The 17,995-nt window shown below is 42.3% G+C and overlaps 1 protein-coding gene across 1 annotated transcript in view; it reads left to right on the top strand.

The window, feature by feature from the left end:
• Window positions 1-3,342: 3,342 nt before the first annotated feature.
• Window positions 3,343-17,995, top strand: part of JAK1 (Janus kinase 1) — a 127,632-nt gene continuing 112,979 nt past the window's right edge. Inside the window, exon 1 of the mRNA XM_027058982.2 lies at window positions 3,343-3,483. The gene's annotated coding sequence lies outside the window, so the exon portion shown is untranslated. The remainder of the gene's footprint in view (window positions 3,484-17,995) is intronic.

Raw genomic sequence — 17,995 nt, 5'->3', positions numbered from 1 at the left:
ATATATTGAAATAAATTTAAGGAACAATTTATAAAATTACATGCACACCGTGATTATACTTACATTAAAAATATGGCTAGTGAAAAAAATAACTGGAAGAAAATATATAATATGATAAGCATATTTATATTAGGGCTGCAAAATTACAGAGATTTTATCTGTCTTCTCTAATTTCCAAGTTTTTGTAATTGAATTTCATCATCTGTACAATGGCATTTTAGTTTTGTTTAGTACAACCTTTTAAAGGCAAACCTTATTGTTTGAATCTATTTTCCCATTGTAATCTAATCTTTTCCAGAGACATAAACTGATGAGCAAACACTCTTAATGCAGATTTACGTGTGAAACCCATGTGTATGATTGCTGATTGGATGGAGTGGTTTTTTTTGAGAATTTCCCAATAAGAGGGTTAGTTCAATTTAGATGAATGTTTGTAGTGGGCTTGCAGATTTCATGCCACATGTTACCTATTAGAAGGGGATGTGTGTAGTCCTCCTTCTATACTGTTCTCTGCTTCATATGTTCCTTATAGGGTAACTATACAATTTTTTTTTCTATTTTCAAACATAAGATTGAATTCCTCGTCCAATTTAGTTGGTGGTCTTGGTCAACCTGTCAACTAATTTGGAAAATTTGGGAGTCACGTGCCATTCTTCCTCTTGCCTCAGCACCCACATCTAATCAGTCACCGCACAGTCTACTATATCTCCTCAGGCTTTTGACACTTTCATGCTTATCCCTCCTTAGTCTACTGCTTTAATATTGTTCTTATCACTGGTAGTTTGTGGCTCTACAATGCTGTGGAGATTAATCTTGTCCTCCAATCCATCATCTACCTTATCTTCACATTAGTGGTTCTCAATAGGGGTGGTTTTTGTCCCCCAGGGAACATTTGGAAATGTCTGAAGACATTTTTGGTTGTCATAACTGGACAAGGAGATGGGTGGGTGGGGGGTGGAGGGCATGGAGGAGAAGCGAGGGGGATTGCTACTGGCATCTAGTGGTTAGAGGACAGAGATGCTGCTGAACATCCTGCAATACACAGGACAGCACCACATAACAAAGAATATTCTAGCCCCAAATGTCAATAGTGCTGAGGCTGAGAAACCCTGCCCTAGGGTGATTCTTGTAAAATGTAAACCTGCTTAAATACCTAAAGAACACACTATGTTTTTCAGGCAAGATTTTTGCATGACTCTTATCTTATTCCCCAGCCACACAAGCATATATGTATTACTGTCTGAATATGCCACGATCCCTCTGGGGCTCCTGTGATTTATCTGCTGCTTATAGCATCTTCTTCCTGACTTCTTCAGGCTAGGTTGGGTAATTCTCCTCTATGACCAGTTTTAGAAGAGCATGAATCACACTGAACGGTCACCCGTCAGTTATCCACTCCAGTGTGAGAACCAGAGGTCAGGAGCTGGGTGTTTTCCCCCAGAATCCTCAGCACTTAGTGCAATGCCCAGTATGGGGAAATACACTCAGCCAAGGCCCTCTCTCCTTATTCCATGTCATGAGTCTTTCATAGCAGTCAGATTCATTCTTGAGTACAATGGGGTCATTGCTGCTGTCCTGACTGGCCTTTATCTTTACTTTTCGCCTTCCCTGAAATGTGGCTCTTTCATGTTTCTGTCTCCATTCATTCACTCCCACCTGTTCTTTAAGGCCCAGCTCAATAAAAATGACTTACCGAGCCCACCACTGTGCCAGACCTGCATTATCTTCTTTATAAAATGTTTATATATTTTGGGGGGGGGGGGCTCAGTGAGAGAGGGAGAACAGAATCCAAAGCAGGCTCCAAGATCTGAGTTGTCAGCACAGAGGCCGACCTGGGGCTTGAACCTGCAAACTGTGAGATCATAACCTAAACCAAAGTCATATGCTTAACCTACTGAGGAACCTAGGCACCCTGGGGCTGCATTATCTTAGTTCACCTTCAGCATAATCCCTGTAAGGAAGGTATATCCCAATTTAACAGGTGAGGAATGTGATGTGAACAGCCCTGAGTTGCAGGTGAGGCAATACATGCACACAAACACCCACAAATGGAGACAGCTGGGGCCACGACCCTCCCTGCTTGCTTCTCCTGTCCTCTCTGTTAACTCTTCTATCTCCTTCCAGAAGGCAGTTTGGAGATCTTTTAGTCTGCCCCTCAACTTTTATGAGTAACCTGTAACTTGTTTAGGGTATCACAGGTGGCTAATGGTGGGACCCAGACCTAAAATCTAGAACTCTAGAATCAAGTGCTCTTTTCACTCACCAGGAACCACACTGGCACTTCTTGCTCAGTATGAGGTAAGTCTTAGTAGTCCCCCAAGTTATCAGGAACCCTCCAGCAGGATTAGCTGGGCAGGTGGGGCAGTCTTAGTCCACAGTGACTGAGCTGCAGAAGCCTGACCTCATGCCTAGGAGGATTTTCCCGGGGAAGGCACTGGATTGTTTCAAGCTTGGGAGTGGAACAGATTTGAAATTTTAAAAGCTCACTGTAGAAAATTAAATAGAGACTGTAGTCTCTTGTATTCTCTAACTGTTGGAACAGTTAGAGAAGTGAAAGGACTAGAGATTCCTTGGAAGTAAAATTGTCAGGATCTGACTGTAGACTGCCTACGGGATATGAATCCTGGCTGTAGTGTGACTTTAAGATACATAAACCTCAATTTGTTTTCTCATAGCTAAAACGAGGATAATACCTACTTTGAGAGATTATTAGTAAAAAATGAAAAGTGCTGAATACATGAATATATTAGATATCAACAAATGTTCTTTTTTTTTTTTTAATTTAAAAGAGCTCTTTAAATAGGGCATGGGTTGGATCTGAAGTACCTTGTCTATGTCAAATAAAATTTGTTCTTAAGTTCCTGCTAGTCAGGTGCTCTACAGCTCATCTCTTATTCTGTCGCGACAAGGGGCAGAGGACTGTGATCAAAGCATCGCGGTGCAGGAGCACATCAAACTTGGGAGGTGTCAACCTATGGCCAAAACCTCACAACAATTTTACTTTTTGCCCTCTCAGACCTCTCCTCCCTAGACTGGTGTTTCTAGAAGACGCGGTGTAAAGAAGCGAGTGGGGGGGCGGGGGGAAGCATGAACGACGCCGAGTGGGAACCGGACGGGAACACTAGTGGCGCTGGTTCTTGCGCGGTAGCTGAGCCCACCACTGGTCTGCAGCCTCCGCCCCCTGTTTCTTAGGCTGTAGCTCGTGACGTCACGAGGAGGCGGGACCGACTTCGGCCTGGGAGGCGGAGCCAGTGGCGGGGCGGGGCGGGAGCGTCGCGAGGGCAGGCCGCGGCGGCCGCGGAGTAGCTAGCAGCCGCTTCCAGCGCTGGCCTGCGCCCTAGCCCTGATTTCCCATCCCGCGCCCCCTCCTCAGCCCCGGGCGCGCGCTCGCCGGGGCCCTGCGGGGCTGGCCGCTGAGCTAGCAGGCCGCCGGACCTGCGCAGCGACCCGGAGCACCCTCCGGCCCAGGCGCACACGGAAGTGGTGAGTGTCACGGAGGGGAGGTGGAGAAGCCTGTGGCGGCCGCCGACGGCCGGGCGAGGGGCGCGGAGCCGGGCGCCGGCGGCCGACGCGGCCGCTGCTCTCTGTTCTCGGCAGTTGCGCACCCCCGGCCGCTCAGCAAGCGGGGCGGTGGACCTGGGGCCCGGGCGGGCTGGGGGCGTGTGGGTGCGGGCGAGGAAGCGGGGGATTTCCAGCCAAGCGGAGTCTGCTGGCGGCGGGGAGGTTGGGGGGCGGGAGCCCCACGCCAGGATGGGGGGGATGGTTAAGGCTCGCCGCTCCCTCCCCCAGAGCACACACCAAATTTTCATAAACAAGTCTGGAACGCGCTGACATCCTGTTTATACCACCCTGAGATACAGGCGCGGGCTTGAGGTCTGACGTTCCTCGCTCTTGCACCGAGAACTTGACCGCCAGCACTCTGGCATAATTGCTGTTGGGGTAGGGGCGGGAGGAGGTTTTCTCTGGCCTCAGGACGGAGGCCGAGGGTCTTCGCCGTTGTCCTCCTTTGCCATCTAGCGAGGGAAAGTTTGTGAGATTTGGGGGCATGTCTGGGGCAAGGAGGGGGCATCTGTGGACTCAGGAAACGCCCCCTCCCCCTTCAGGGTCTTTTGGGACCGTGGCCTAGCAGCCAGCGAGGAGGGGGAAAGACACATCTTGGGCGAGAGGGCCTGGGAAGAGGAACAGTAAGAGAGAGCCACTGGGGGAAGTGCGAATCCTTCTGTAATGGGACTGAATAACTGAAACTAGGGCTGGTCTCTGGCCTCCTGTCTTACTCCTCAGACCCCATCCGCGCGTGGTCGCCAAGCATCAAAGGGAGATGTCGCTTTAGCAGGACTGGTAAACACCCCTCTCAAGTCACATCCCAAGGTTCTAGGGATGTGGGCTCCTTGGATGTGTCTTCATCACGGAACTTCTTTAGGGAGAACAGATAAAAGGTGTGATTATTGGCAGGTGTTCACATTTTTAAAACATTGTGTATCCTCTGAATTCCTGTGTGTCCGTTGGGGAAAGGAGCGAGCCACTTCTCTGATACGTGGCTGTGAGCCGTCGGTCTTTAAGCCCAGGGTAAATACATGCTATTAACCTTTCTTTTTTTTCTTCCTTTTCTTTCTTTCAGAGTCAGAGTTTTTCTTTCAGTGGCAGGAGTTCACAGCGGTATAAAATTGTCATTGCTTCTTTCAGGGAGGAATGCATTAAAAACCTTGGACAGTTAAGTGAGGAGTAGAATGCAGAAACAATTAGATTTGACTGTGGAGTCTTTGTTGGCAATTTTTAAAGGAAAGGATCATGGGCATATACACGGTGCAAAAAAATTTTTCAGATGAGCATTTTATATTGATTAAATCCTTGTTCTTCCTTTTCCAAAACCCCATTTTGTGCTGTTTCTCGCTTTTGCTTTTGGTGGCTCTGTTTTCTAAGACCAGGGAGTCGTTCTCACTGAAGGATCAATGTGTTCTTTTTTGTACTTTGTGGTGGAGGTTAATGGAGACCATAAGGGTACCAGACACTTGGGGTACAATATGCTGTGTATTATGGAGAAAATGTCTCCTGTATATATATAGATCTAGATCACGTTTAAAGTACATCATACCTGAGTGATTGTGGACATTATGAATAGGAATAATCACCACCTTAATAATTCTACTTATCATATTAACTGAGCACTTTCACTATATCTTGATTTCTCTAAATAGCTACAAAAATGCATTTTTAAATTCAGAGATTTCAGTGTGATATTCTGCATTGAATAAAAGCCAGTTTAGTTTCCCCATTCCATGATATACTAATTGCAGTTATTAGGAAATGATGATGGAGGGTAAATAAATTGTACATATGTAGGTAAAATAATTCACTTTCCAAAATATAACATATAACTACTTGCAAATTGCTATAATTTAAGCAGGCTTAGTGTCCGTTTAATACTGTACTTGTGACTATCTTTCTGGTCATTTGGTATCCACCCTTAGTACAGATTAAGATGAATTATGTTGCAAAATTTTTTCAATTCAGGAATTTGCTAAGAAGCTGCTAAAAATAAGGAATTTTGAGGGTGGAGTTGCTTTTGCAGGAATAGGGATTTGGATGAAATGGCATGAAGGAACTTAAATTGAGTGCTTTTAAATCAGATTGTTAGGTCTACCAGTTTAGATTCTGGGTTCACAAACACTAGTGGTTTCAACTGCAGACCACAAATTCTAGTAATGTTTTAAGGTTATCACTCAATTTCTTCTGAAAAGCTTTAGGTCATACATATAGTTGGACAGAAACCCAACTGAAGCAAGTATTGAGAGCGTGTGTAGGTTTATATTCACTTTTCTAGAGGGAACACTAGTGTATAACTGTGTTAATAAGGTTCATTAGCAAAGACCAAGATCTGTGTTTTCTAACTCCTCTGATAAGTGTTTTTCCCCCTAAACCCATGTGTATCATTTTATATTTTTTATTACGTGTGTCCTTGTTGTGTTCTATGAGGTAATTTATGCTTTTCAGAAAATTTATCATCTGAGATGTAACTATTCGTACAAGGACATTTTTCTTGTTCATTTCCACATTTAAAGTTTTTTTTTAAGTGAATGGGGAATTGGTTAATTAACTCAATGTCCCCGAACAAGCAGCATCTGATGCTTTGTGATTTCTTGTGGCTTAGTGGTATATGGAGCCTTGTCATAAAGTAGAGATGCCAAAAAGAACCTCTCAGATACTTTTAGACCAGTATTTCTCACTGGGGGCAGTGTTGTTGGCATCTAATGGAAAGAGGTCAAGGATGTTCCTAAACATCCTATAATGCATGAGGCAGCCCCACAGAACAAAGAATTATCTGGCTCAAAAAAATGTCAGTAGCACTGGGGTTGAGAAATTCTCTTTCGAAATGCCAGGTAGGAAACAAGAAGATGTGGGCTTCTGTCTTGGCAAATAGCTTCCCTTCAGTTCCCAATTTTCCTCATCTGTAGAATGGAAGTAAAAGTGTTCACCATTTCAAAAAGTTGTTGGGGGAAAATCAGTTAAATAATGCATGGAAACTATGAAGTGCCACACATATAATTGTTAGGAAGACATTTAAAAAAATTTTTTTTTAACATTTATTTATTTTTGAGACAGAGAGAGAGCATGAACAGGGGAGGCTCAGAGAAAGAGGGAGACACAGAATCTGAAACAGGCTCTAGGAGCTGAGCTGTCAGCACAGAGCCCGACGTGGGGCCCGAACCCACGAACCATGAGATCGTGACCTGAGCCGAAGTCGGACGCTTAACCGACTGAGCCACACAGGAGCCCCAAGACATGATTTTTAAAATTGTTTAGATATATTAGTAGTTGACGAGCAAAGAGGTTAAGGTTATGGAGTGAAAAGATTGGATGGTTTGGTATTATTGAATTGTTACTAATTTTGGGGGGAAAAGGATTTATTTAATGTAGTTTTCTTATAACATAAACTTCAAAGCTCTATAATTTCTTTAAACCTAAGGATTATTTTTTCATCATAGCAAGAGGAAACACTCATTGTAGAATGATTAGAAAATTGAGGAAAGTGGAGGAGAATAGTCATCCATGGTCTACTCCCTTTCCCGTTTAAAGACCATTGAGTTCTTATCAATTTCTGGAAGAGTCCTTAAAATTGGAAGAAGAGCTAACGATGAGAAAAGGGGGAGCAGTGAAGGTGCTATTGACCAGAGAAGGTATATTTGTTTCTAAGCCCTTCATTTTCTGTTTTTTGGTAATTGCCACGTACAGGTAAAATGCATTATAGGAGACATTAGAAAAATTGGTTCATTGTTTTCATACTTTGTGGGCTAACCTCCAAGCCATGTTCTCACTCGGCATGTTGTTTCCTCTCTGCTTCTTGCTCTCCCCTGTACTCAGCTAGGTGTGCCACTATTGCTTCCTGTCTCGAAAACCCAGCGGTAACGTGGGGTTTTAAGCAGCTGCCATGTTGAAATTACTGGGTTTCAGGGGCAGGAAGCTACTTCCTATGAGTATTCTTCCCTCTGAAGTGCACCAGGTTTTTTGGTATTTTGGGGCAACAAGCAAGCATAAAACATGAAGTTCATTTCCATGATATATTTACTTCTAAGATTTTATGATCTGTGATTCTTAGCAGCTGGCAGCGGGTACACATTTTTCCTTGGTGCTCTGTGAATAAATTGCCCAGTCTGGAGGCGAGACTTGCATTAGAAGAAAAACGAAAATTTCTTTAAGTCTGCTCTAGCCAGAAGACAGAGCTGGTCTTTGTTGGGATATTTTTAATCTGTGGTAACTGAATTTATTTAACAGTAATATTCACACAACACTTTGTTCATTCCTTTATTCATTCAGTAAATACTTGTTGAGCCTGTGCTATGAATCTCAGGGAGTGAATAAACAGAAAAAAGCATGCAAAAATCCTTGCCTTACAGACTTAGTGGAAGAAACTTGGAGTTGTTCATTCAGGGTTTCTCAGTTGTAGATTTTACACATGCAAAAAAGTAAATCCTTTTTTGTAACTGTAGCCAGGCTGCTTGTTTTGATCTGAGCTGTGACAATGTGGGCAACTTAAGCTTGTCTCATCAGTAAAAAGAAGTAAAGATGGTACCTACCTCTAAGCTTGTTGGGAGAATTGAATGACTATGCCTGAAGAGTTTGGAATGGTGCCAGGCACAAGGTATAAGCTAAACATTTGTGTTTTTATTTTTTTATTGGTGAGTGCTTTGGGTTAAAAACAAAGTGAAGAGCTTAAATCGTGTCCAGAATGCTTTAAGATGGAAGGGAGGGGCGCTTGGGTAGCTCAGTCATTTAAGCTTCCGACTCTTGGTTTCAGCTCAGGTCATGATCTCATGGTTCATGGGTGCAAGCCCTGTATTGGGCTTGGTGCTGACATTACAGAGCCTGCTTGGGATTCTCTCTCTCGCTCCCTCCCTCTCTCCCCCCCCCCCCACTTTCTCTCAAAATAAATAAACTTAAAAAAAAAAAAAGATGGCAGGGAAGTGTGACCCATTAAATACAAAACAGAGTGGCTAATACATTCTATATTAGAAAGGCTTCGATTAGAAACGGATAAACCAAAAAAGTTTAGGCACTTAAAGTATGCAGTTTCTGAAATCTAGAGGAATTTGTTATGTAGACAGCACCAAAGATGATAACACATTAGGTGTTATATTTTTAAGGAAAAATGAGAAACAAAGGTGCCTTTAATTTAACTTTAAAGGTCATGCAAAGTATATAATTTGGTAGGAATGTATTAGACTTTCTGGGCAAGTCAATGTAAAGGTACGGTGTTGCTCTCACTGATTCAGTTTACTTAGGAAGTGGCAGAAACATAGGCATACCCTTTTGTAAAATGGTGTTTTCAGAGTTGTGTGCAAGTTAAAAATCTTACAAGTCAGATGATGTGTTAGGGAATTTTGCTCTTTAAGCAATTATAAGAGTTTAAAGGAACTCTGAAGTATATATTCAGTTTCTCCTGAATTTTGTCTTACCAGTTTCTATTTCAGATATGTGCTTTCCAGAAGCAAGGTTTACCCAAAATACAAACTGCACAAGAAAGTTAGCCCTTCCTCCTAATCATATTTTAAATATACCTTTAGTTCCTTCTCAGTACTGTTTATATTGCATTTATATTCTCAAGAATAACAGTTGCCACGTGGTTGGAGAAGAGCTCTTGACATTTTCATCCCATGTTCTTTGCTAACAAAGGTGTTAGTTGTATCTTTTCCTTGTCTTCTGGTAAAATTCTCTGATTTAACTTTGTGGAGGGGCAGCTCAAATGGTGAACAGGTTGGCCTGTAGGTATTTAAAAAATAAATTTAGGTTGATTATTTTCAGGTGCATTGGGTAACTCAGGCAAGTTTGTATATTTAAAGTAGAAATAGGTAAGAACATTTTGTAATTAACACAGCTCTTGTTTTTAATGGTGATTTAAAGGGCTTACAGCTATTAGAACTGATAACAGTTCATTCAATTAAGCACAATTATATCTGCAGACTTATTTGCAGTTAATTTGCTCAAGCTGTAGCAAGGCTGTAATTTTAGCAGTTTTTTTCAATAAGTAGAATTTAAAATCTTTATCGTAAGAGAAAAGAAAAAAAAATAAGGAGAAAACAATCTGCCAAATGTATATTTTCCCAGTAAAAAATTTTGTTATTGAACAAGATTGTACACAGGGAGGCAGACACTACCCCCCCCCCCGCCCCGTTAAAGCCATTGTGTAAAACTAGGTAAGTCTGCTAATCACCGTATATGAGTTTTCTAATTGGAAAAATCATTTCATGTATTGTGGCATCTCCAAAGAATCCCATCTTTATACCTGTTTAGAATGACCATTCATGCATGTTGGTTAGAGACTGCTGGATGAGCCTGAATATAAATTATAAGCCCACTTGATGTGGATTTAGGAAGTGGGCTGCTAGAGATGTACAAACTGGCTGATATAGAAATGCTTTCAGGTTTTCATGTTTATTCCTTTATTTAACTATTATCTGTAAATGTGTTATTATGTGAGAGCAAGATAGGCCTGATTTCTGCCCTCAGGAAGCCTCCTTGCTAACAGAAAACACAATAATTCAACAATTCTACAACCTGTGTCACAACTATGCGAAGTACCAGTACTAGATTGCTGTAGAGGTTGAAGGCAGTAAGAAGAGGGGGTCTCTATGGTATATTTTTAAATTTTTAAATATTGAAATTTGAAGGGTGAAAGAGTTAGCCAGGCTAAGAGGATGAGGAGGTTTTTCCAGCTAAAGGAGACAGCATGTGCAAAGGACCTGAGGTGGAACCAACACTGCAGCTGGAGCAGAGGGGACAAAGATGCAGGCTGGTAAGGTTGGCAGGAACCTGATCAAGCAGGGTGCTTCTGGGCCATATTACCTTGGCCTTGTAACATAGGAGGGGAAATTGAAGGCTTTAAAACAGGGCATCAAGTGACATGATGGGACTTGAATCCTGTGTGAAAAAAAGAAAGAAGGATTCCCCGATTGCTACCACCCCTGGGAACATCTCTCTTCTCTCTCTGCCCTCTCTGCCAAATGCCTTGAAAGCCTTCATTTCCTTTCACTCAGTCATGCTTTAATTCTTTGCAATCTGACTGCCACCTCCACACTCTTGAGACTTCTTCTTTGAGGTCACTGGTGACCTTCTTGCTGTCACATTTTGACACCTTTCTTCTGCTCTTGTTATCTAAAACATTTGATGCTGTTAACCCCTTCCTGAAAGCTGTCCCGCAGCTCCACTGCTGTCTGGCTTCGAAGCACAGTACCTCTCTCCTTCCTTTCTTTATCTTTGTCTCTTCTCTTTGGTGTCTTCTCCTCTTCTCATCTCTCCCTTTCCCCCAGTGAAGACTTTTCCCCAAGCTTCTGTGAATGGCAAGTCTCTTTTGTTACTGCAACTGTGTGGATGGCTTGCTTTCACCTGAGTTCCAGTTGTTGAGCACCCCTAAGTGCTATTCAAGGCACTGGGGATGCTCTAGGCAACAAGAGGAAAGGCCTCTCCTTAAAGAGCCACACTCCAAGATGTTAAATGTATCCATAAATAAACAAGATAATGTCAGGTGGTGATAAATGCAATAAAGAAAATAAGATAATGAGTAGAGAGTGCTTAAGTGGGTGGGAGAGGGACTTCCCCCTGGGAAGTGACATTTGAGTTCAAGCCTGAGTAATAAGTGGGACCCGGGCCATGCCAGGATCTAAAGGAACATCCAGGCAGGGGGAACAGCAGAGGCCTAGGCCCCATTAGGAATGGTCTTTCCATTTCATGCTGTGCTCTCTTATCTGGATGTCTTACTGACACCTCTTATTTGACTGCTTCAAACTTGGTATCTCTCTTTCTGGTCCTGCCTTACCAATGGATGATTTCTCTGTTCCTCATAATACCGTCTCTGTCTGCTACCCTCAAAACCTTAGACCAGCGGTCAGAAAACTTTTTCTGTGAAGGAAAAGGCAGTAGATATTTTTAGCTTTGAGGACCATGCTGCTTTTGTCACAGCTACACAATTCTGTTGTAGAACTGAAGCAAATATAGACAGTATATAAACCAATGAGTGTGGCTATGTTCCAATAAAATTTTATGTATGGACCCTGAAATTTGAATTTTCACTGGTCACAAAATGTTTTTTCCCAACCACTTAAAAATGTAAAATTTATACAGCTTCTTAGCTGTCCAGAACAAGTGGCAGGCGGGATTTGGTGCGTGGGCCAAAGTTTGCTGCCCTTAGTGCTCCCTTCCAGTATTTGCACCTTTCACTGCTCAGTGGTCCCTGCCTTGAGCTAACTTTCTTCTGCCTGGTGATCCCAGCAATCTCTAATGTAGCCTCCCTGCCTGCAGCCCTTTCCCTCCAGTTTGTCCTCCACACAGATATTGAATAATCTTCTTGCAGCTGGATTCAGGTCATAGAATTTCCCTGACCACAAGCCTTCGGAAGCCCCTACTGCGTACAGAAAATAGTCTAAACTCCACCTTGCTGTGGCATTCAAGGCTTCTTATGATAAGACCTCAACTTTTCAGCTTCTCCAATTTCTCTTCCTCTGCACTGTGCCAAAATAGATTATGTACTGTATTGCATTCAGCCTTAAACATTTCTTCTGTTTTTCTGCAGTCTTCTTTTTTTTAAATTGTTTTATTTATTTGTTTATTTACTTATTCATAGTGTGCATGCGTGGATTGGGGGAAGGAGCAGAGAGAGAGAGAGAGAGAGAGAGAGGAGAGAGACAATCCCAAGCAGGCTCCACACTGTCAGTGCAGAGCCCAACACGGGGCTCAATCTCACAAACCCATGAGACCATGACCTGAGCTGAAATGAAGAGTTGGGGACAATCAACCGACTGAGCTACCCAGGTGCCCCTGCAGTCTTCTTTTTTAATGTACTTTGCCTATGCCTTCTGCTCTCTCTGTCTGCCACATTTCTTTCACGGCCTTTCACGGCCCCTTCAAATGTCCCTACTCCCTCCCCCTCATCCCAGACAAGAAGTTTGTATACATGTAGCACTTCAGTGGTGTGCAGTCCTTTTTTTGAGGGCATTGTGTTCTGCCTTGTGCCTCAGTTCTTTTGTAGACTGGCTTCTACTGTACAGTCTCAAGGTCTTGGAGGCCAGGAACAGTCTCATTCACTGTAATATGGCCTTTCACAGTAGGCACGTGGGTGTTTATTGAATAAATGCTAAGTCCTGTGTAGATATATACAATATGTAGATGTTGTAAATGAGAATGTTTTGCTGATGGGAATTTGGTCAGATTAAATCCTTGAGTCTTATATAAAGAGGTACAGTTTTGTGAAAGATTAGGTGTTTTGGAAGACATTAGTTGTATTCTTGGTCCTGTCAATATTGAGCTTAGATAAATACATTCAGGCAAATTACTGATGTTCCTCTTTAGGAATTGTTGTTTCCTTTTATAAAGAAAAGAATGCTCTTTAATTCATAATGTTTCCTTGACTGAAAGCTCAGGGCCGAGTTATTTGCTTGTTTTAGCTTGCTATCTGTTTTTTCTGACGATAATCTCCTTGCCTCAGTCTCCCATCAGATCACTTGTCACATATGTTAAGTCCTTCCTTTAATGAGTGGTTCTGTCGTATGTGGCTTTTATATTCATGTAGGTAGCCTCAACGTCTTTTTTTGGTGATAGGATTATAAATAATAAATAGTAGCTCCTTAGTGTAACCATCCTGAAGTGACACCAAGATGGTAGAAGAGAAGTAACTGAGAAGAAACAGACAAAAAGGCTCTGGGGCAACACGGGAAACATGATGTGGGTTTGGTGGAAAATGAGAAAACGACTTTATAAGTGTCTTGTAATCTTTTGATTAACATGTGCTTGGGGCAGGTTGTCTCCCAGGTTTGTGGGTGTGTAGCACATCTTTATCGATAGGAAGGAGAGGGAGCAAGAGGATGAAACTCAAGATTAGTGAACTTTTATGCCTGCTGTTATATGTGCTTTGTATTTGGTATTTAATCTTTTCATAGAGAGTTGGATCTTAACAGCAGCATTTTCCAGATGGAGCAAACAAAGCTAATAAATAGCAGACCCAAAATTCAGATTTGAAGCCCTCTGGCATTAAAACAGATAAACACCCTTTCTACTCTTTCTACTCTATCCCCAGCTTTACTGAGATACAATTGGAAAACGCTTCTCTTAGAAGAACCCTTTGTACTGTCTGGTCACTTGTCTCTTTGTTTTGTGTGTATGTTTTGTTTTGTTTTTTTGTTTTTGCTGTTTTGGCATTTAAACCAATGGAACTTGTTTCTGTCCCATTTTATAGCTTAATGCTTCTGAAGCAGTTTTTGCCTCTCCAAAAAGTGCCTCTCCTCACCCGTATTGTGTTTGGTATTGTTAGATGCTAAGTAATAAAGAGGATCTGAGAGGATTTTACCGTGAGGGGATGGGGGTGAAATAGGCAACTGGGTTCATTTAGCTGTCCTAAACAGAGTTTTCAGTACTTTTGTGTGAAATCTTTTTGACAGTGTAAATCAAACTTGATTTACTGTTATTTTTTATTACCTGATTATTATATAGTATGTTCCATGTTTACAGGTTTGGATCTAGATGTGTTGTGAAAAGCAGGCTGGACTTGGAACCAGCAAGAACTGGGTCTGAGGCTGTCCTCTGCCACAGCTAGGTCTGTGACTTTGGGTTCATAATTGACCCTCAGTTTTTCTCAGCTGTAAAATGGATTTACTAGTGCCTATCACAAAGGTAGTTTTGTGAAGGTTAAATGAGGTAGAACACATGAAATAACTTCAGACGGCACCTGGGATTCAGCAGCATTTAATAAATGTTAGTTTCCCACTCCAACTGAAAATTGCCAGGGAATGTGTAAATGATTGTAATGTTTGCATGTTTATAAATGGGAACTTGATCGATAGATCATACTCAAGTTATGAACTTGTGACGCAGGAAACCTCCTAATGCAAATGGCTGGGTTCCCACTGCTACAAAAACATCAGTATAACATAGTGGCTCAGACTTCCAAATCTGGAACTAGAATCTGTGGGTTTGAATTCTGCTTTATTTTACTAGCTTTTCGATCCTGGGCAAGTTACTCAAACTCTTTGTGTCTTGGTTTCCTCCTGTGTAAAATGGGGATAATGATAGCACCTAGTTTTTAGGTTGTAAGGATTACATGAGCATATGCATGAGCATGTGTGTGTACGTGTACCAATACTCCATAAGGGTTTGTCACTACTATTTACTATCACTCCTGTCTTTTCCTCATTGTGTAGACAGACCATAAATCACTGGAAAATCCTTGTAATTCCCTGCCATGTCTTCTCTTATCAGGGGAATCCTCTGTGCATTATAGATCTATCTTTTCCCTCTATCTTCAGTCCCTTTTTAGCTACTTCATTTTAACTGAGGCTGTCGTTTTCTCATATGCTTTTCCTTGTACACTTCTTGTCTAGACGCTTAAAAAAAATGGCTTTGTTTTATGTGGAAACTGAAAATTTTCTAATAATGATAAACCCAGCTATGTGTTAAGGATACTTTTATGCCAGGGAAGATGAAAGCCATAAAGTCTCAAGCAGATTTAAAAAAAGTGTATAAACTACTTTATTGTGTATTGAATGCTTACTCTGTGCCAGACATTAAGTTCAGTACACCGAGGCTAAGAATGACCAAATATGTTTAAAGACATCCAGGTTTTTTTTTTTTAATGTTTATATTTGAGAGAGGTGGAGGAGCAGAGAGAGAGGAGAGGGGAACAGGATCTGAAGCAGGCTCTGTGCTGACAGCAATGCTGACAGCAGAGAGACCAACGCGGGGCTGGAACTCACAAAGTGCGAGGTCATGGCCTGAGCTGAAGTGGGATGCTCAACGGACTGAGTCATCCAGGTGCCCCTAAAGGCACCCAGTTGTTTTTTTTTTTTAATTTTTTTTTAACGTTTATTTATTTTTGAGACAGAGGCAGAACATGAACGGGGGAGGGGCAGAGAGAGAGGGAGACACAGAATCGGAAGCAGGCTCCAGGCTCCGAGCCATCAGCCCAGAGCCCGATGCGGGGCCCAAACTGACGGACCGCGAGATCGTGACCTGAGCTGAAGTCGGACGCTTAACCGACTGAGCCACCCAGGCACCCCTAAAGGCACCCAGTTTTTAAGTGGAGGAACCTAGATTTGATTGAAGTGAGGCCTCCCTGACCCTTGGTTTCAAAATTCCTGAGGTGAGTTGCCTTAAAGCCGACAGCCACCTCCTCCCCACTCCGTCTGCACCCCTTATTAACCTACTCTCTGCTTTCCCTTAAGCTCCAGCTTTCAAGGTGATACGATCACTCACAGTTCTCTGGCTGCAGTAATGTTTCCTGCTCCTTTTGCAAGGCAGATGTATAGTATTTCAGTTGCTGTATGTGTTAAATTGGTCTTTTGTGTGTTGGCTTGGAAACCTAGCCACATTTATAGCGGTGCGTGTTGGGGGAAAATGTGCTTTAAATTTCAGACAGCCAACTGGGAGCAAATTTTCAAAAAGGCAAAACCATTTATAAACTAGAGGTACCAATGTATTTGAGTATACATTACCTGCATTGATACACTTGAAAGGCTTATATGTCATGCCTGAACTAGGCACGTTCTGGAATTTATAGACATTATTACACTTCTGCTTAGCTGTCTGTTCTCATCTGTGCCTGACCTTTGTATCCCCAACCACCACCATTGTGTTTGGCACATACTAGGACCCTATGAAGAGACCTATTTAGTCCTCTTTAAAAATCGATAGCTTTTTATACTTTTCTGTATGTTCGGTATAGTTCAATAAAAAAAAAATCAATGCAATAAGGGTCAGGCAACATAGAAGGAGGGATGTTGCCATGCAGTTACTGATTAGATGAAAATACTGCTTATGCTAGACCGAGTTGAAGCATTGAAAAGTATTTGGGAGCCAGACACTTAGACAATATTGCTTTGATTATTGGAAGGCAAGGAAAGCAGTCAAACGAGTTCTTTCTTGGCTTGGAGTCTTGTTTACTTTTCTCAGGTTGAAGTGATAGCTCTAATGGTTTTAAGGAATCAGGGAGACAGGTCTGCCATGAACCCAGCATATTGGGTTCTAAGTTTATAAACATTTTCTAGTTGGTGTTGTTTAAAGGTTTGTAGTACACAGTGATCATAAAATCTTATAATAATTGTAAGAGGTGGAAGAAATTGAAGTCACCCAGAGATACTTCCCCAGTTTTATAAGAGAAAACTAGGAATAAGAGAATTTGTGTGGCTTGCTCAAGACCTCAGTGGGCCACCACTTATGTGTTTTATTTATTTACTTATTCGTTCAACTGTTTATTTTTGAAGTAGAGAGAGCGCGAGTGGGGAAGGGAGAGAGAGAGAGGGAGGGAGGGAGGGAGGGAAGATCCGAAGTGGGCTCTGCACTGACAGCAAAGAGCCCGATGTAGGGCTCAAACTCATAGAACCACGTGGTCATGACCTGAGCCGAAGTCAGATGCTTAACTGACTGAGCCACCCAGGCACCCCTTTGTGTTATTTTTAAAATACGACCTCATGCAGAATATGTGATTGAGTGGTAAAATGATATAGAAAGTACTGACATGTAGAACTTAAGAAACTAAATGCCCATTTGTTGAAATAGTTATGAGAAGTTTAAGATGTATTTGTGGGTGAAAGATTTAGAGATTATTTAAGAGCAGTAGGGGTTATGTAGGGTCCAGCCATTGGACAGTGGACATTGTGAAGTGCAGTGTCTTGTGGGAGAAGAATGATCATGCTTCTCTCTTTGGCTCTTGCCATATTGGAAGTTACAGAGGTTAGGGACCAAGTCTCTCTTGATTATCCATTAGTCCCAGTCAAGCCCTATCCCTGCTGCCAAGCAGACGGTCAGTAAGTATTACTGAACACGTGAATGCCAATTATAAGATGCTAAGTATGGGTTTGTGTTGTGTAAGTTTGATTGTTTTGGCTGGCATTTCTTTTTTATGTTCCTTTTATCAGGAGAAAAGCCACTTTACCAAGCATTTCCAGCCTGTTAGACCTTAATGGAGGTAACAGTTAATATTAAGAGCAGCAAAAACAAAGTATTGTGAGGTCAGGGAGATAAAAAGGTGTTCGGTATAACTTTCATTTGAGACTTAAGGCAGCTGAGATTCAGAGGAATGAAGCAGTTATGAGCTAGCCTGGAGCCCTGTACTCTCCCATTGTTCCCCAGGGCTGCACTTGACTGCTCGTGACTGGTTTGGGGGGACAGCACAAACTGTGATCCCTTCTTCTGTTGCAATCCGCTCAAGTTCATCTGCTCACCCACTGGCTCCTCTGTCCACCTGGCTCCACAGAGCCTCCCAGAGGCTTAGAATTTATGCCTGCTGTCTTCTGGTCACACTCAAGGCCCTAATCACATAGCTGAGTCAGAATGACCTGTCCTTGACATCTTGCAAAGAGGCTTGCTCTTACCATATTCTCACTGTGGGAATGAAGCCTCAGGAAGTAATTCAGTCCAGGTATTTATGGCTGAAACAGGTGCCTTAAAGCAAGATAGTCTGCTCATCTTGACTTGGGACTCTGAGGAGAGAGGTTTTTACTTCCTCTTTTGACCTTTA

Source organism: Acinonyx jubatus, chromosome C1 (genome assembly GCF_027475565.1).
Source record: "Acinonyx jubatus isolate Ajub_Pintada_27869175 chromosome C1, VMU_Ajub_asm_v1.0, whole genome shotgun sequence".
Classification (NCBI taxonomy): domain Eukaryota; kingdom Metazoa; phylum Chordata; class Mammalia; order Carnivora; family Felidae; genus Acinonyx; species Acinonyx jubatus.
The sequence above is the reverse complement of the archived record's forward strand: the minus strand, read 5'-3'. Positions and strand labels throughout refer to the sequence as shown.